The sequence below is a fragment of the Malaya genurostris genome, chromosome 3 (genome assembly GCF_030247185.1).
Source record: "Malaya genurostris strain Urasoe2022 chromosome 3, Malgen_1.1, whole genome shotgun sequence".
Taxonomy (NCBI): domain Eukaryota; kingdom Metazoa; phylum Arthropoda; class Insecta; order Diptera; family Culicidae; genus Malaya; species Malaya genurostris.
The window spans coordinates 28,539,943-28,560,897 of record NC_080572.1 but is presented as its reverse complement, the minus strand read 5'-3'; the positions used below and the strand labels follow the sequence as shown (position 1 = coordinate 28,560,897).

The 20,955-nt window shown below is 35.9% G+C and overlaps 1 protein-coding gene across 5 annotated transcripts in view; it reads left to right on the top strand.

Moving 5' to 3' along the window:
- Positions 1–510: 510 nt before the first annotated feature.
- LOC131438663 (spondin-1) overlaps positions 511–20,955 on the top strand; it is a 68,482-nt gene continuing 48,037 nt past the window's right edge. The window contains exons 1-2 of one of the 5 annotated variants that reach the window (XM_058608823.1): positions 552–642; positions 986–1,200. The gene's annotated coding sequence lies outside the window, so the exon portion shown is untranslated. Of the gene's footprint in view, positions 745–985; positions 1,201–20,955 lie in introns of all 5 variants that reach the window. The other 4 variants (XM_058608824.1, XM_058608820.1, XM_058608821.1 and 1 more) reach the window with 4 other exon arrangements.

Below are 20,955 nucleotides of genomic sequence, written 5' to 3'. Positions count from 1 at the left end.
TCATATTTTGGCGCACCATAGATGTTGGTGCCCGAGGCGATCGCCTCACTCACCTCACCCTCACTACAGCACTGTACCCTCTCTACATAGAGGTTTATTTACTCGTTTAGTAAACGCTCGTTTTTTTTTCTTCCGTACTCGACAATGGTCGCAATCAATGATCGCGAAAGTTCCGATGTTGGTACCTTAGGTTCGGTAGTTTAATTCATATCATTTGTGCTCTGTTGCTGTCATTCCAACCGGAAGCGGGTTATATTGAACGGACAGTAACCGGACTGTCCCTATGCATATTGGAGTCCCTGTTTGCGGAAAACATTCGCTTTCATTGAAAAGTTGGACAAAGAACCGCAACCCGCTAGCCTATCCATGCGATCGAAAATAATCAAAACAGAGAGCACCACCACGCGGCTCCGGTTCTCTCGATATTTTGCTCTGCTCTCAGCCCAGCATCCCATCAGCCTCGAGAAAGAATTTCTCAGATTTTCTTTTCGTATCGCATCGCGAGACTATATTCGCAATAATATTCCGGCGTTTGCATCTAAAATTGTTCAGTTTATTTTCAACCGTTGAATCGATCGGACGCGAAACTCTTAAAGTGTAAACCATATTAGAAATTCCTGTTTAATCTCAGTAGTGGTGAATGTAAGTGTTGAATCCTTTTTCAACAATCCTTCCGATTCTGCCCTACTTTCCCCCAATCATTGTGAGAGCGTTATACGTTTGTTTAGATGGATACCAAAGAAGGTGTGGTTTTTTTTTTTGTGGCAGGAAATTATTGAAACTGCACTTGACCTATGAGTTTGCTAGCCGACCACAAAGATTAGCGTTAGTGTTGGTAACGCAAAATAATCGGATGAATGTGGCAAAGTGTTCTGGTCTAGGAGTGATTGGTGCGAAAGCAAGATTTAAATGAGTGTTCGAAAATAGTAATCTAAAATAAACATATTTTTGATTTTTCAATGTCGTTGTTTGTGTATTATTGCAGCAATATTTTTGATCAATTCAAACAACTGTGGCTATACGAAATGAAACTCTGAAAAAATGCAACACAATTCATTGGGGTCAGGAATGAGTTCATTGTAGTTAATGTAAACATGCAAACAATACTTGAAGTCCTGGTGATTAGGCTGAAACTCAACGCAATAAACATAGGCCTTTCTACTACAACGTTGATTGTGATTTCAACTGGAGATTGACGAGGTCAGTCCATTACATCGTGGTGCGAATTTCATCTCACATGAAGAGTGGACCGGAGAATGTCGCATTAGATTTAAATGGATACACGTGACGTTGTTGCTCGCTAATTGAATCAATTGGGATGTTGATCTCGAAGTGATTGATGATTGGTTTGTCCAAGTTGAAACACTCAAGTTGATTGTTGTCTCCGTTTGAAGATTGCTTTTTAATAATGCTCCGTATAGAATACACACACATATATATATATATATATATATATATGTATATATATATATATATATATATATATATATATATATATATATATATATATATATATATATATATATATATATATATATATATATATATATATATATATTATATATATATATATATATATATATATATATATATATATATATATATATATATATATATATATATATATATATATATATATATATATATATATATATATATATATATATATATATATATATATATATATATATATACATATATCCATGTACAATTCAAATAATATTCCTCTTAACAACATACATCGAACTACAAGAACAATGCGAGCAAAGAAGGTAGTTCATTCTATTTTAATTTAAACTGTCAGTGATTTTCCAATTTTAATGGGGATTAAATTTGAGTTTCAGAATGTTTTTCATAGAAATCCGTGAGCGGAGTGAAATGCGTAGGTGTGAGTTCGAGAGGACTGATCTGATGTTGTATTTCTAAATATGAGGTTTTAGTTTTCGGCGATTTCCATCTAAAAGTCTTGTTAGTTGATAGTAAAACGAACCGACTTAGGCTATTGATAGTTTCCGGTACCGGGAATATTAGTTTAAAACTCCACAATGGAACTCACTCCGATTCCTCAGATATGGCTGAAAATATCTTATTGTTCCATTAGTGGCTGTCTGTTTCCGGTATTTTATGGTATAAAAATTTCTTATATGGAGCTGGCTTTCTCTCTTATTAATGGTAATGAGAAAAGAATCATTACACAACCAGGTGGGTTCAAATAGGTATTTGAGATTGAAATCGTGATAGACGTGTGTCCGACGCAGAATTTTATCAAAGTTTAAAAAAAAATAAATTGTTGCATATTTTATAGCCAAGGAGAGTGAATTCCAAACATTTTAATGTTTACATTTGGACCAGTGGTACTCGAAATTAAAATAAGTGCAGTTTTGTGTGGTGCCGCGTTCAGAGGAAGACATCTCATAACCCAGACATCGTATAAAATCTTGCTAAATATTTGGGTAGTACGTCACGACAGAATTCATTCATTATTGATTCTTTGAACAACATAATTAACAAATATAAGCACACCAATCCTCAATCAAGTCCGTATATTTCGAAAGATTTTATTTGAGATGGATTTGCATTCTGTATATCGATCAAATAAGAAGCTTCGTGTTTGAATCGAAATTAAAATTACACAAACATTTGCTTTACTAGATTAGTGTCCAGCTGTTGTTTTGAACTATAATATAACGAATTTTAGTCATTAAAAAATTCTCAATTATGCTATGGATTGGAACGGTTTCTGTTTTCTGTTCTACATTTTTTATAGTTAAATAAATTATCATATTATATGTTACCTGCAGCTGGTAAGCACCGTGTACTGATATATAAATTATTGTAATTCTTCACTCTCGTTCGAAGATTACACACAAAATGCTACATATCCTATTTCGTCGTTGTATTACTTGATTAGAGTGAATCCCAGATCTCATACTCCTTCCGTAAAGTAGGTGCAGCATTGACATCCTTAAAATGGAAATGGGGGCAGCAGCATTTTTGGGATATTATTTATAATTCAACATTTACTACGTTGTAATGAACTCAATTTTTTTTTAATTTACTAACTTACATAGTTATAGGGTAAAGTGGTGTAAGATACCGTTAAAATCTGAACTTAGATTCAATTGACAGGTCTTACATTCTTTTACAAAATTTATGTTTTTTTCCGGATCTGATTTTCGATTCCGGAATTACAGTATGATTAATGTTTGAAATGTCAAGACGTCGTATAGAGCAATGATGGAACAGAGGGAAAAATTCTTCTAAATTGGACTAAAAATTGTTCCAATGCATAGGTCACGTAAGTTGTTGGTTATATGAATCGACTTCGACTATACCGGTCCCCGGAATTCGGTAGCGGTATGTAAAAAGGGAAAAAATTCTATTAAATTGGACTCAAAACTGTTCCAATGTATATGTCACGTAAGTTGCTAGCCATACAAACCGACTTCGGCTATACCGGAAAGCAGTACCGAAAGTATTGGAAATTGCAAGCAAAATCTCCAAAACGGAACTCAATCATTTTTCTCCGAGATGACTCAACCGATTTTCACAAACAAAAGGCCCAAATAAAAAGTAATCCGCAACTACAAGGAGAAGTGTGTTAAACATTTAAACCGTCATTAAGACCGATGCTGCAAAAATCTTATAATGATGGCTCGAAACTACTTCGGTTTTTATGTTATGCTAGTTTAAATCCGATCAAACTTTTCAGTTTCAATTCAGTAAGCAGTTCTTTCAAGAATACATCAGTAACATTGCCGAGAATACATGCCACAAGACGCACACCACTTGGCGGTTTTTATATATTTCATATATGTTTGAAATACTAGTATTTTTTGTTAATTAGTCGAATAATTGTTATGTACTGTTTTAAATAAGAATTGCTAATGCATCATTATACAACTCACTCGAAAATTTTCACATTCAAAATTTCAATCATTTTATTTGCAATACGACTCAAAAATTCGAAGCGAATGCACAAATTTTCATCTTATCTCAAAACCAGTGCATCAAACAGAGAGAGCAGATTTCACTTTAATTAATGGTTTTTGTATATGAGATGAATGAGAGTATCGTTACCCTATTATAAATAACATGTCTTCAAGTGTGCTGATAGCAAAATGCATATGGTTGGCTCAATCGATCACTTCTGGAGAAGAGCATGGATCGATACACAAACGTAAAATACACTACTTTAATACGTCTCGTTTATTAGCTATCTCTAGACTTGGGCAATAAATATTTCAAATTATGAATGGTGTATTCGAGCCCCGACCTGGAAGGATTCTTAGTGTCAGTAGGATCCATAGTACTAGCTATGCAATGGTTCTGTACACTAAGAATCGGCTGCGAAGTCTGTTGAAACAGAAAGGCCAAATTCCACAAAAGGAATGTAATGCCAAGACAAAAGACAAAAGTATTTGAGCTTGAGCTTGAGCGACCACCCCTGATTGCTACTCCGTTACTGATCGGGATTAGCTGAAATTGTACAGGGAATTTCTAGATGATCCAACCTGGGACTGGTAAATTTTCCTTCAATGTCCATCTTCTGGTAATCCCATAATTCATTGATCAGTACCGGCGCCGGACAGGCCCGAACGTAGATCGTCTAAGGAATGGGAAAGGATGTTAGTCCAACAATTGTTGTTACTAGAGGCCGTATATACTACTGCGCACTCCACAAGTGTCCACTAAACTCACTCACTTCCCGAGTGAACGTTTCAACAATATCCTATATTGAAGTCCCGGGAAGTCTTGATTCACCGCTCTTTTTCGAGGGAATTGAAAAAAAAATTTCAATTCTATCGCTAAAGAATCAAAACTTACCTATTTTTGTCGTGAATACGACTTACTTTACTATGGGGCGCCTTTTCAAAATTAGCCACATGGAAGAATGGGCAGAACTTAATCGTGAATATCTCGACTTGTATTAATGGTAGCAACATAATTCTTTCACCATTTGATCAAAAATATGATCAGGAATTCAGGATAATATTTTGAACAGTGTGCGATAACCACAAACAACTCAAAAATTAAGTTTTCTTTAAATTTGAAAACAACGCGGAAAACTCTTTACTTTCGCTTGGGTTTTTCGCGCAAGGACAACGATTTTGAGGTAGTCAGGCACATATCTTCAACTGAATGCGTATAAAAAGGGAACCGTGGTCGAAAATCGATCATTTCTTTTCGTGCGTTCGATGGAAGCAGACGTCGTGGCAGTGGAATCATCAACCAGCAGCGACGGAGAATGCACCTTCTGCGTGGTTAAAACCTCAAACGCTCAGGTCGCATCTCTCATTCGCTTGCTGGCCATCAAGGCGAGAACCAGCAGCGACTGAAACTGGATTCTGAGTCTGTTATTGGATCTAAATTTAGGTCTTGAACTCAGGGTCCAGTTCTCTATTCCAGACTTCTATTCGGTTCTTCTTAAAACCATAATAATACTCCTAAAGAATTAAGCGGAATTTACTTTACTGTACCTCTATACAACCCATTTTTGTCGTGAATACGACCTACTTTACTATGGGGTGCCTTTTCAAAATTTACCCTCTGAGAGAGTGATAAGGTTTTGATCGTGAATATCTATTGTTGTATCTAATGAATCAACATAATTCTTGCGACATGCCGACATGGAAATATGATCACAATTTTATGATAAAATTTTCAGTTTTGTGACATAGTCTCAAATAATTCAAAATTAAACTTTTCTGAAATGTTTGGTATAAACGAGTATCAAAGAGGATAATTCATAAGGCGCGTTTGCCTTTCTCGTATTTTTGAAGCTCATAGCTCAGTGATCTGTGAAAGGATTTATATAATCTAACTACCAATAGAATCGAAATTTTTCAATTTAAACGTGTATAGCAAAAGCATTGAAGCATTTCAATAGTACACTATTGAAAAACCTGTCTCATTTGCTCCATGTCAACACCAGCCAATCAGAACGCGTTCTAAGGAAAAGAACAATATATCTGCTGCTGTACAACAAATCGTCCGGGAAAAATGTTCCGAAAAGTGGTGAATATCGCAGTGAGTTCCTCAATTTGGTCCTTGTGGATGCTAGAAACAAATCCCTACAGCATATTGATAGTTTCTTTCAATAAATTATGCAAATCCGAAATGAAATAATCGACAATAAAATTCTGTATGCGGCTATTTTTATAGCCGTTAGGACCGCTACAAACGAAATCACATAAAAGGAAATCTCTTAACAAAAATTCAATCAGTTTGGATTCAATCGCCACTGCGAGCAGATGTGTTTTGTGTCGTCTGCACGCTTTCGACAAGAGCGATTACATCACAGCTGCCAGTCATTAGCATTGGGAAAAAACAACGGTGGAGAGCATTGCACAATATCAGCCGTTCTAATGGCTCTAAAAATTTTCTAAAGAACTATTAGGATTTGTTGTTTGCAAATCGTAGGGAAATATTCTCAGTTTACTGCAAATCAAGAACAGTTTTCTTAGATTTGTGCACTTTTCGCTGTGTGAAATTCACAGTAATCGAGATCAAGTGAAGCTTTCTTTGTTTTTGCGAAAAATGTGAAAAAGGGGAATGAGTGCATAATTCATACAATTGATATTCGGAAGTGTTAAGGAACATGTCAGTTGTTTTCGTATTCACGACATCCAGTTATGTCTCTGACATTACCCACCCGCCTTTTTATAAATGAAATAACGTGATACAAAATAAACGAGTGAATAGGATTAAGACAAAATAGTTGATTCATTGCATTGGCATATTCTAAACAGTTTTTATAAGATCATTTTAAATCACCATATAAAGGTCAGCAGATTTCACGCGCGTCTTGATTCTTTATTTTTTCCGCTTTATTATTTTAATTATTTAATAAAATTATTTATTTGGTATATTGGTTGATCTGGGCAGCCGGCTACCGAGAAAATAATTTGTTGTTTGAAATATTAATATCAACGGATTTGCGCACGCTAGACGGAAATTGATAGGTCGAATGAAGAGATAATTCAGTAAAAAGAGTAATCAGACTTGAAACGTTGAAAATATCTGATAACTGGAAGGAAAAAGAAACTCCCGCAATTGTCGCCTTTTACGACATGGAAGCAGGAACCCAGTGGATCTATTATTGGTTCATTTTTTTTCCGCCAGATTCCACACGGCATCTAGGCTGGTACTGTCAGGAGAGAGCTAATAGGTACTATCAATCTCCTAGTGGACCCCAGCCCCGTTATAAATTACACATTTTACACATTAAACTCCTGCGCAAAAAATATTTCCCTCCCATGGTTGGGACGATATTGCAAAGATCATCAGGTGCAATTAGCGTTACAATTTTACTACCGGCCCTTACTACCAGTATAGAAATTAAGTGAAGTGAACGTATCCCAATTGGATTTTACACGATGACAACAGATGAGCTGTGAATCAAGTATGCTTTTGACGTTTATTTGTGGTTTGTGTACCATGAAAACTGTGGAATGAGAAGATTGAGAATTGTGAAATAGAATAAAATTATATAGACTGAACATGTGAGAAAATCACTGATAGCTGCCAAACGATGTTCATCCAGTTCATTTTTTGAGGTTGTGTCGTTTTTTTGGGGACCTGGTGGGTGAGATAATTCGTGAGTGAAGTGTAAGAGGAAGTGCACGCAAGAATGCTAATAAAGGCTGTCATTCCAGCTTAGGACTAACGATCGACCAATAGTAGAGATAAAAGAGGGTAACGGTAGCCCCATTTATCTCAGCTCCATTAGTCATGTCATATACGAAAACCATTAGTTAGGATGAAATCTGTTGTTTCATTCTAAAATAGATTGACTTCAAGAGCAAGATGAAATTTGGAACAGTAGTATTAAACCATTTTGGACTACTGTTTCTGCGGTATTGCTTTTTAGAGCCGAAGCAAAGCTATTGTGTTCGATTTCATCACATTTTATTGATTCAAGTCGAGTAATCGGTTAAATAACATGCTACCTCTACTAATGAGATGACTAGAGCACTAGTTAGAATCTATGAGAGTAGAAATAGTAACTCAATGTTACGAATGTTTGCTTGTGGAGTACATGCAAGTATGTATGCAGGGGCGGAAAGTTCCATGAAATATTGGGGGCACAAAAAATTATTACTACAGATCATTGAACTTTGAAATATATGAAGCATTTTTCTAAATGAAACGGAGAGGTTAGAGCAAATAAAAAGCAACCAAGTAAAAATCACAAACATTTTCCTTACTATTCCAGTAATAACCAATATTCGAAAGCTGTAAAATAAAGCACATTTCACATTGTAGTAAATTAGTTTAAAAATTTTAGTTACTTAGTTAAGAAATATGAAGAATTACGGAGACGAACTACGAGGATAACAGAAAAAAGTGTTATACCATAACATAACATTTTAAAAATTTGCTTAAAAATTTAACTTGGCATCTCTGATGTGAACGGCGTATGGCATTTGTACTAAGTTTAGTGTTTAAGCAAAAAGTTGTTGTCGAAAAAAGTCTAAAAATTCAATAATTCCGGTTTTTATGAGATAAACTTTCCTCGTCCTGAACGTTAGCACACATTTAGCAACTGTGAATACTACCTTGATCAAAAAGTTCCCGACAAGATTAATTTTTTTTTGGTTGCCACAGCTGTCATTGATATTCTATCAAATTTTCAGCTTGAAACCTGTACATTTGTAAAAGTTACGCTGTATTGAGTACATCTGCGGTAGTGCGTGTCCTGGATTTTGCACAATTTTCAAAATGGAGTTGAATTTGCAACAATGAATTTGCATTGAATTTTGCGTTAAAAACGGTGAATGGGGGTGGGGTTTTATAAGAGGGATGGCAGAGGAGTTATGAGATGTTTTCGTGAAGCAGTTCGCCGAAAAAGACCAGATTTGTGGGCAAATAACTCGTGGATCTTGCACCACGATAACGCACCGTCACTCACAATGCTATAGTTATTCGTGAACATTTGACTAAAAACAGAACGAATACCATTCAGGAATCACCGAATTCACCTAATTAGGCTCCCTGCAACTGTTCCCTATTAGGTCGACTCAAGAAACCGCTCCATGGAACGCGTTTCAGCACCCGAGATGAGATTATGGAAAAATCGCAGATGGCCATACCGAAAACTGAATATAAATGTTTCGAAGATTGGATCAAGCGCTGACATAAGTGTGATGCAGTTGATGGGAAGTACTTTGAAGCTGACAATATCGATTTTGATTAATAATCTGATTTTTATAATTTTCTGAACAAATTCTTTTTGATCAAGGTAGTATGTCTGTAAAAACAAACACTGTCGTTGCTGGTAGTTCATGAAATTGAAAATCAATGCGATTAGCATAAGCAGTACCCTATCGATTTGCACATTTGCGTAAATTATATGCAAATTTAGTAAACTGAAACGGAGGCTGAAACTGAGTATCATCTTTCTGCAAATTTTCAACCACACTGGAAATTGAAATACAAAAACTGAGAAATAGCAAAACCTATATGATATGCTTTCTAGAGCGAGTGAAAAAAAAACTTTCAATGAGAAAAAAGCTTTTTCATGATTAAGTAATTTCCAAAAAGTATTTTTGGCTGAGAAAAACTTTTTCTCTTATTGTGTGGCTTGGCAATGTCATTATCCTGCATAAGACCGGACCAACTTGGTTCATTATATAGAGTTCACGCGGGAAAAAGGGGAGCTCTTGCCGACGCTCTTCCTCATTTACCTATTTTCATATATTATGCCAATGTAGGTTGATCTGATTTATGAGTTCATAAAGAGTCAGTGGGGAGATTACTTTGCATTACTTCTTTTTTGCCTTACTCATATTGAAAGGTTTTACAATCACTGTGAAAACCGACTTTTGATCCGAGGCCCGGAGGGCGACTCGACTCAGTTCGTCGAGTATACAAAATGTATGTGTGTATGTGTGTATGTGAGTGTGTGTGTATGTAACGTTTTTTGCACTAACTTTTCTCGGAGATGGCTGCACCGATTTTCACAAACTTAGATTCAAATAAAAGATCTTATGGTCCCATACAAAATTCTTGAATATTATTTGGATCCGATTTCCGGTCCTGGAATTATAGGGTAAAATGTGCAAAGAAAATGAAATATGTGTTCTAACTTTTCTCATAGATGGCGCGACCGATTTTCACAAACTTAAGTTCAAATGAAAGGTCCTGTGATCCCATACGTAATTCCTGAATGTCATCCGGATTCGACTCCCGGATCCGGAAATATAGAGTAAAGTGAGTTAAGAATTTTATGCCATCACTGAAAAGGGCGAAAAATCGCAAAAAAAATAATTTCTAAGTCGAGCTCAAATCTTCTCCAATTGATTGTCTTTATCAGTAGACGGTCAAACAAACCGAGAAAATTATTTTGAAGAATACCACAGTATTATATATGGTAGTATGATTGATAGGAGAAAGGCATCATTACACCACTAGGTGGATTGAAACAGGTTTTTCTTTCCTGCTTTGCTTCTAGCTGTCACTAAATACAGAAAAAAGAAAATTTTCCGCAGACTTTCGTTGAACTTTCTGCACCGATGAATGGTCGCATGATAAGTTTTTTTGGAAAGTGGGTAAATTTTCAGTTTTTTTTTGCATCGTTGCGATTCAATTGTGAGAAAAATACTGGTAATTTTGATTTCAATTTTATCAACAGTGAATGGTATTGTTATCAAAACCATTTATATCATAAATATCTTCTTCGACGATTCATTTGACTGCAGAACACGCTCATTATGTTACGGCTATAGTGTATTACGAGATTTCGAATGTGATGCAAATGAGCAAACTAAACGAAATAACCATGAAAAACAAAGATAATGACCCTTCATCATCATTTTTTCTCATCATCAAAGGCTTTATTTTATGGTTCGTAATCCAATGGTAATCCGATGAGTCAGTGATGGCATACTGATACAAAAACAATCGCTATTTTCCTTTACCGACCTCAGCTGCTTCCAAGCCGACATTAATAGATCCGGTAGATCATATGCGGACGCATGGTATTATATCTCACGTCATAAAAGTTTAAACGGTGTTGTGCCATCAATTAGTTTTGAGTCCCGCATACCTAGGAATCTATGGAAATAAACGAAAGATACTCAAAAGACGAAAGGAACGGTTAAGCGTGATGGGAATGGAATAGTCGTGCAATCCCCGCACAGCAGTATATTGAAAGTATTCCAGAACACTCGGCTGCTGGTTGATGTGTTGGAAATATGATAAGTGGATGACGGTTATAATGCCACTTAATCAACTCTGCCACTGTCTGTCACGCCCCATCTGGTCATTAACCATCCGAGTTCTTCCACGTTCAGTTTCCGAAGGAAACGCATGGAACAAATTCTGTTCACTCCGGAGCCATGTGTACAGCATCACAAATTTCAGTGTCACGGTTAATACTACACTTTGGGAAATTGAAGTTCATTCCATTTAAAGTTTTCATGATGAAGCAGTAAATGCAAACAGACAAACTGGTTTGGTTATTTATTTATTTTTTCTGATACGAGCTATCTAACGTTTCATAGGAAATTCAATGAATTAGATTTTCTTCGGATCTCGTTATCTCTTCCAGTTTTGCCTTCCTATATAGAAATGATGTAGAATGGCTGGTAAACCCTATTTTCGATCGGAGCACTGGACTCAGTTTATGCAGATGGCGTCCTCACAGCTCTAGGTAGATTAAAATATACTGATGGCTGAAATGCATGATGCGAGATGCTCCCAATAAATTTCCCCTAAAGATGGTTAAGGAATCGGTTGATCTACTTATTACAGAAAAAATTTAAATATGATTTTTAAAGAATTATTTTTCTATCTTTCGTGTGTCTTTGTGCGTTTTGAAGGTTCCCGGTAAGAAACTACGTTCAACGGAAGTTACGTTGCCCAGTTGGTCCGATGAATTACCGCATTTCTGGTTTTTTTTCAAATAGTAGGGGAGAGCGGGGCTAAATCGGATAGTTTTTGGAAATTGAAAATACATCCATGTCCAGTTTTGACCCAATTTATCTATACCAGTGTGTAATTTCAATTTTTGGCCACATTTCCCAATTTGTGTTATGGAGAAATATGCATCAGTTATCGTATCAAGTCGCGATGAAGTGATCAGCTCAAAATAGAATATTGCAGGTATAGCGGCCTAAACCGGACTATGAAGTTTTACACAAAAAAATGAAGAACGAACACAGCAGGGCATCTAATCTCAAGATACCTTTATTAGCATGATGAAACCATGCTCGAATTGGATCGCTGTTTGTTTCAATCTTGCATGAGACATAATCCTACTCGTCGGGAATATGGGTATTGTCTCGAAACTTGATGCTGTGCAGTAACTGTAGTCACTGTTGAAATTGACTTTAAAGTCTTTAATGAAGACTATTTGATTGTTTCGCTACATATAAGCCATGTTCTGCTTAAATTAATAGTATATATAGTTTCAAAATTAGATTACATGTCAATATTAAGATATGTTTCAAGAATCCGTTAAGAATTTAAAGTCGAAAATTATGTTTCCGGTAGAGCCCTACTTTTGTCGTTAACATGACTTACTTTATTACGGGGGGCCTTTTCAAAATTTACCCCCTGAGAGAGTGATAAATTTTTAATCTGGAAAAGGCTGAGACTGAGAAGGCTCGTGGCGTGTGCTTTCCAATTGGATCATATTTTCGATGACATGTATCATCATCGAAAATATGATCCAATTGGAAAGCACACGCCACGAGCCTTCTCAGTTCTGTCTAAATGCAAATTGTATTGTTCGTGACAGTTCAAAGCACTTTTCAGTTCCATAGATCATCATTAAAAATAAGTTTAAATTTCTCCATTTCATACAAAAATCATCAGATTCATCAAAATGGAACTGGAAAAAGTTTGCGCCGTCACTAACATATTAAGTTATGACGACAAGGCTCTCTCAGAATGAAAGTATTGATGAAGAACACATCTTTATACTAGTATGGGTGTCGTTACGAAACAGGGTCACATTTTATTGCTTTTGAAAAATACAGATTCAAATGTTGCGAAAGGAAAGCATTCCTGAACACCGCTAAAAATCCACATTTGTTTAAAAAGTGTTTTAATTGAGCGAGATTCAAAATCCGGTTTTTATTGGAAACCGACATGGTATGTTTATGCTAAATTATTCATGCTTGACATATAATTTTGCCTTTCTCATACAGAATACAATCACTGTGAAAACCGACTTTTGAACCGAGGCCGAATTTCATATACCATTCGACTCAGCTCGACGAACTGAACAAATGTGTGTATGTGTGTATTTATGTATGTATGTATGTGTGTATGTGACAAATAATGTCACTCAGAGATGGCTGAACCGATTTTCACAAACTCAGATTCAAATGAAAAGCCTTGTGGTTTCATAGATCGCTATTGAATTTTATCCCGATCCGACTTCCGGTTCCGGAATTACAGGGTGATATGCACAAAAAAAGTGAAAAAAATGTCATTCACTTTTCTCAGAGATGACGTGACCGATTTTCACAAATTTAGATTTAAACGAAAAGTCTTTTGGTCCCATAGATTGCTATTCAATTTTATTCCGATCCGACTTCCGGTTCAGGAATTACACGGCAATATGTGCAAATCTATAAGAAAATGCGCAATCAATTTTCTCGATAGTTTCTTAACCGATTTTTACTAACTAAGATGCGAATGAAAGGTTTTGAAATTGTTTAAAAAGATCATCCCCAAAAAGATGATTCAGATCCGATTTCCGGTTCCAGAATTACAGTGCGATTAGTAAAAATGTTCAGTTTCATGTGTATTTTTTCACAAGCGATGGCAAAACGAGGTGCACATTTCTAGAAAATTTACTGGTAAATTATCTAGTTGGCAGACCTTGTTAGTTGGTTGATATATAAATTTACTTTGGGACTACTAGTGCCCGGTAATAGAGATGAAAAGCTCCAAAACCGGATCTCACTTCGATTTCTCAGCAACGGTTAAACATAATTCAAAATAAAGCTCTCAGTGTCTTAAGAGACACTGTGTCATTACATCCAGATACGCCTTCGGGTTACGAAATTATAGGGCAATAAGTCTTAAAACTTTCAAACTATCATACAAAATTTTGCAAAATCGGTATGCATCGGTACATGCTGGTATGGAAGAAGAAGAAAACGCACCCGCCTAGCACATAGTGTGCTTTGTCAATTTTGTATAGCGTGCAGAGTTGCCACATTTTAATCTATATTAACTTGACATAGCTGTTTACAAATCGAAAAGGCTATGTTAGTTTTTACCAAAGAAAGGTTTTGATTTTATTCAAGTTTGAAAAAAATTTTTGTCAGAACATAAGTAATATGAGAAAGACATCATTACACCACCAGGTGGATTAAAAAAGGTTTTTATCTGGTTTCTGCTCGCACGTAAAATTAATTTTCGAGACGCAATAATATATTTATTTTCCTCGTATTCGAAAGCATTCAATAATCATTGCGGATTCAGCACAAAATTAACTTTCAAAAGCACTAATCAGACCTATGTTACGATGCACAGAAATCAGAAAATTTCAATAACAAAATTTCACTACAAAACGTACACGTGAACACGATTGACGTCAAATTTAATTGACTTAGGTTGCTGTCAGAGTGGAAGCATAACGTAAAGCGTCGAGGTACGCGTGGTGGCTAGTTGCATTTGATCAAGGCAAACCTGTCAGAGTGAACGCGAAGCAATAACAGTACATTGCATTGAATCGCTTCGCTTCGCATCGCGTTCCGCGCTCACTCTGACATCAACCTTAGCGTCATTCAGCTAACTGTTGTTTATCCCATGAAAGGGCGTTTCCAAAGTCAATTCATGGATCAAATAATTGTTGGTTTATAAGATAAAGCTGTCCGGTTTAACCCCGTGTCGGGTTTAGCCCCGGTCTCCTCTACATTACAACGCAAAGATGGTCAGTAAAAAAACGAGGTTCAGTTTGGACACAATTTCTGCATTAAGAAAATTGTGCACATGTTGTACATGTTGCACAGGAAATAACGCCGATGCATCAGGTGTATGAATAAAGAAATACTCTTTTAATAATAAATATACACATTTAAGTGCATTGTTTCGTGCATCATTTCTTATATTGTATGTAGTAAGGTGTATGTACTTTGGTGTCCGGAGTATCAGAGATAGAGCAATAGACTGTTTTTAAAAATGGTAGAAAATTTATTCTCTTTTTATCTTTTCTATATTATTTCAACGAAATCAACTAATAAAGAACAGTTATTCTTTATAACAAAATGAAAGAAGGGCAAACAGTATATGAGTTTAATCCGGTCCTCAACCAAATATTAAAAAGTAAATTATTCAATGTTTGATCAATGAATATTTTTTAAATTATCATAATTCTATAATACTGTAAACTAAAATTTCAAACCATTTTACACCATTTGTTCTAGTAGAGCATTAAAAAACTGCTCAAATATAAAACATGTTTTACACGACCAATTGTATTTTGATTTATCGGTAAGGTGTGAGAATATCTTGGTAAAGTGACGTCTTTGATTTTGCAGCACTTAAGTCTTTTTATTTGTTCCGGTTATAATGGCTTTAACCTAGAGGGCGTTCGTCTGTTCGGACCAGAAAAGCTTCTTTTTGATGTGTGGTCTAGGGATTCGAACCCAGGTGGACTGCGCGAATGACATCGACATCACGCTATACCCGTCCCTTCACCTATGTTTTCTTTCGTTGCAAAGTTCTGAAGTTTTGCTTGAACTCCTCCTCTCGTAATCAGCCTAACGTGCCACTAGAGCCAGGTTGTTCCCACTTATGCATCTGATTCGTACGTAATTTTCTCTGACATGAATTCAAGAATAAAAGGGAAAGATGCCAAAAGAAAATCACAAAGGCATATTTCCACCTGTTCAACTGGGCTCTAAAAACAAATGGTTGTACTGTCGAGTGTAGTGACGGAAATCTGCTAAGCATATCGCGATTCTCAATCCATCTGTCCTTCTAGCTGCCTAAAGCCACAGCTCAAAATAACTGAGACTGTGATGGAAGGTGAAAAGCGAGATAAATAAAAAGCACAGCATTATAGGGTAACAGAGAATTTTTGGCCCACTTTGCAAAAATATCCACAAAATCATGTAATATCTTCGAAAACCCCTTCCGCAATAGGTAATTCAATGTGATTAGCTTCAAAATGATGCAACATGGGCTACTTAACATAAAATCCATAAAGTTGGTAGGTGGGCCAAAATATATGTAGTGGCCAAAATACCTCTGTTACCCTACTGTAAGTGAAGGACGGTTATCACGCTTATCATTCAGATTGCAGATTGGCGTTGGGGATGGAGAAGTTGAAGTAGCTTTCCGTACCGACTGTTCAAGAGATTGGATTACGAGATTTCCGTTTCAGAGCGGAAGCTCATCGGCAAGTGAAAAAAGACAACGCAGGTACGAGCAATATTTGGATTATGATCCTAACTAGGAATGATGCTACTGCTTCATATTTGTAACGGGAAGTGAAGCCAAATACAGTAGATAAGACATATTGTGGGTGATGAAAATTTTACGAATATGATATTTGAGTGGATTGTTGGATTTATATACAGACTAGTACATTGTTCAATTCTCTATGAAGAAGAAACTGATTTTGAGAACTTTTTTTACTGTTAATGGGATAGAACAGAAGCTTTCATATTCCAAGAAGAAGCTCGGTTTTCATTCATCGCAAAGATTGTGCACAACTTTTATTCAAACTCAAACTAATCTTTTTTTCTGTGCAGTGAGTCCGATCAACTGCTCTTTTCGGGATACATAGTAGTTCGAAGCAACGTGCTTTATAGAAAAGAAATTGTTAGCAATTTTCTGTGTAGCATCTAAGCATTAATAGCTTTAAAATCCACAACGAAAAAGGAAATTTCATCGATAGATATGATTTTCAATTTTATAGTTCAACAGGACTATCTTAGGGTAGCGGAACCCCCATTTGTCTTAGCCCAATTACCCGATCAGATGCACATAACAACATCTTAACACAAGTATTTTAACAGTGGATATGTATAACAATTTGTGTTATTCTGAGATATTTAACAAATGAAAACGGTTGAAAGTTAAAACTTAGGATAATAATATAATAACAAAATCAGTTATGTTATTCATTTAATAAAAAAAATCATTAAACAATTTTGAATTGAAATGATGCTCAAAGTTAGCTAAGATATAGTTTTTCTGTGTTAAATTTGCTATCTAATTTTTTACAACTATTGTAATAAATTTCTGCTTTCGGACTTCTGTAGTTATATCATCTGTTACGATTTGATTCCCGCTAGAGTCTTTTTTGTTACGATTTTTGTTATTTTAACAGCTTACCAGCCAAAAATATTTCTAAATTTGTTTCAAAATATTTCTGAAACAAATTACTCAGGTTGTTATAATTATGTTATTACCATCTGATCGGGTACAACATCACATCGCACATTCGTCAAACTAATTTTCATGTGGTATTACTTCTGTTAGCCTTAAGCAAAGGTATTGTATCCGATTTAGTCACAATTCGATGATTAGAAGTCGAGAAATTTGCGAAATAACGTGGTGACTACTTTAATGAGATAATTGGAACAATTAGTATAATAACAATCATAAGTCCCAAGTAGCAATTAGAAATTGTTAAAATTGGCATGTTTCACAATTACTACAGAAGTAGCAAGTAGAACTTGTTAAAATTGTCATGTTTCACAATTACTACAGAACGGTTATTCATGTTAGATATGCCCGGGTTATTCATGCTAGATATGCCCGGGTTGGCGGTTCAATGCATAGGGTACTGGTTTTACAAACCAGTATGTTCGAGCCCCGACATGGAAGGATTCGTAGTGTCAGTAGAATCGTAGCACAAGCTATGCAATGGTTCTGCACACTCTGAATCGGCTGCGAAGTCTGTTGAAACAGAAGGTCAAATCGCACGACAGGAATGTAACACCAAGGCTTTGCTTTTTTTTCTGTTTGACAAATGATTTTACGTGTTTTTGTAACAAATGTGAAAATCATTCATGTCACTACATGTGAACCAAATCAAAAGCAGTTTCATTTTCGGTTTCTACTTAACAAATATTACTGCTATGAAACATATCAAACAAGAAATTTGTGGCACATCATCCAAGTAAACTGCACAATCGTTGCGAGATGAGTGAAAAAATACAATTCTAGAACAATGTTTTCTACTTGGGATACATCATTAATACAAAGTGGGCTTTCGTTGGTGAAGAATTTTTAAATGAATTTTGTATATTTTTTTCGTTCACATGATTCGATATATACTGAAGTGAACTATTTGAAAAAAAATTCTTTGATCCAAATTTAATCAGATGGCGACATAGAGATTGTCAATAAAAATGTGGCTCTTGTGAAATGCACAGTAGTATGTATGGGTTCTAGTAGAAGCATGTGCTGAACTGAGTCCCGTCTTTATAGCCTTTCTACATTTCTGACTGACCGGTTCTAATAATGATCAATTAATTTTAGAAATACCAAAAGTTGTTCATTGGATGACATGTTATGCATTTTCCGTGTTGGTGGTTCAATGTATAGAGCACTGGACTTACAAGCTAGTTGTATGTTCGAGTCCCGAAGAATTCTCAGTTTCAGTAGCATGCCATGTCATGCAATGATTCTGTACGGCTGTGAAGTCTGTTGAAACAGAAAGACCAAATTTGTGATAGTAGTTTTGTAGTATAAATATATTGATGGCGTTGTAAGCCATCAAACATGGCTTCAAAAAACTTTCACGTGGTTGTCTGAGAACTAATTTCTATTCTAGCAGACATGGTCTCTTGTAACATGTTTCAAATACAAAACATTACAGATACACAAAACATTCTGCTTTCACCGAACAATTGCGAGTAAAAAAATTCATATTATGCCAAAAATTTACAAAATCAAACAGCTAAGGAAATATTTCAACACTTTCTAGAAGCGCTACTATGAAATAATTAAAGTATTCGTATTTTGAGTGAAACAATTTTACAAATTATACACACCCAGCCGATGTTTAACCTACATCTTTGGACGAAAAATCTCAAATGATTTCTTCCCGGAATGGGGTTGTTCCAATGTGTCAACACCAACCCACACCAGGGCATCGCTTTGCGTAACCAAATTGCTTCATAGGGAACTTTCGACAACAAACGCTCAATCAACCGAAACTTTATTCCTGCACGGTAAATGGAGGGGCGGAAGTAGAATAACAAATATACAATAAGAATATAAGCCGAACAAATTCCAACATGTTACAGTTGACCGTAATGCGTTTGTGTTCGTTCTTGCTGGTTTGTTAGTATGCTACAAATCAACGGAAATCATATGTCTCACACTAACGGGTCTGCGGTAAAACGAAGCTTTGTTTTCATATTCTTTCATTTTAACTGTTGAACCAGGTGAAATAAATTGATTTGTTCTGAATGGGACGAGATAGCTTTCAATTGATGGTGAAAGCTCCGGAAGTACCTAAAAAAAGCACTCTACGAAATGGCTTGAAAACAAAATGTTAATTGTTAATTTATTTTCTGAGAGCATGACAGTTCGGCTGAAAAGTTCGTATCGTTTAATAGAAACACACATTTTTTTGCCAAAATTCGTTTTTATTATTCAACATAATTGCCATCAGAGGCGATACAGAGATTATAGCGATCTTACAACTTTTCGATACCATTTTTGTAGTACGATTTGTCCTTTGCCTCAAAATAGGCCTCAGTTTCAGCGATTACCTCTTCATTGCTTCTGAATTTTTTACCAGCGAGCATTCTCTTGAGGTCTGAGGACAGGAAAAAGTCACTGGGGGCCAAATCTGGAGAATACGGTGGATGAGGGAGCAATTCGAAGCCCAATTCGTTCAATTTCAGCATGGTTTTCATCGACTTGTGACACGGTGCATTGTCTTGATGAAACAAAACTTTTTTCTTCTTCAAATGAGGCCGTTTTTTTAAATTTCGTCCTTCAAACGCTCCAATAACGCTATATAATAGTCACTGTTGATGGTTTTTCCCTTTTCAAGGTAGTCGATGAAAATTATACCATGCGAATCCCAAAATACAGACGCCATAACCTTACCGGCCGATTGTTGAGTCTTTCCACGCTTTGGGTTCGGTTCATCGCGTTCAGTCCACTCAGCTGACTGTCGATTGGACTCCGGAGTGAAGTGATGGAGCCATGTTTCGTTCATTGTTATATATCGACGAATAAAATCGGTTTTATTTCGATATAACAGCTCCAAACACTGCTCAGAATCATCAATTCGTTGTTGTTTTTGATCGATTGTGAGCTCACGCGGCACCCATTTTGCACAAAGCTTTCTCATATCCAAATATTCGTGCATAGTATGTCCAACACGTTCCTTTGATATCTTTAGGGTGTAAGCTATCTCGATCAACTTCACTTTACGGTCATTGAAAATCATTTTGTGGATTTTTTTCACGTTTTCATCGGTAACAGCCTCTTTTGGACGTCCACTGCGTTCATTGTCTTCGGTGCTCATATGACCAGTACGAAATTTTGCAAATCACTTACGAATTGTTGCTTCGCCCGGTGCAGAGTCTGGATAACACTCATCAAGCCATTTTTTTGTATCGGCGGCACTTTTTTTCATCAAAAAGTAGTGTTTCATCAACACACGAAATTCCTTTTTTTCCATTTTTTCACAATAACAAAAGTAGCTTCACTCAAAATGCAATATCTCACAAACTAATAATCAGACAGCTGTCAAATTTATACACGTATCTTTTGAAGGTTGGTACTAACTGAAAATGGTATGGATTTAATTCTAGTGGCGCCCTCTCATAGAAACGATACGAACTTTTCAACCGATCTGATAATTACAAAGTTCTGAGCTTACTTGCACTCTACCAAGCCTTCGAAGTACCTAAACTTTGATGTGTGTTTTCGCGAAAACCACGGTTTTATAGCCTATTCACACGATACATGAAAATTGTTGAATGTATATACAAAGTTTTTAACTGTTTTTCA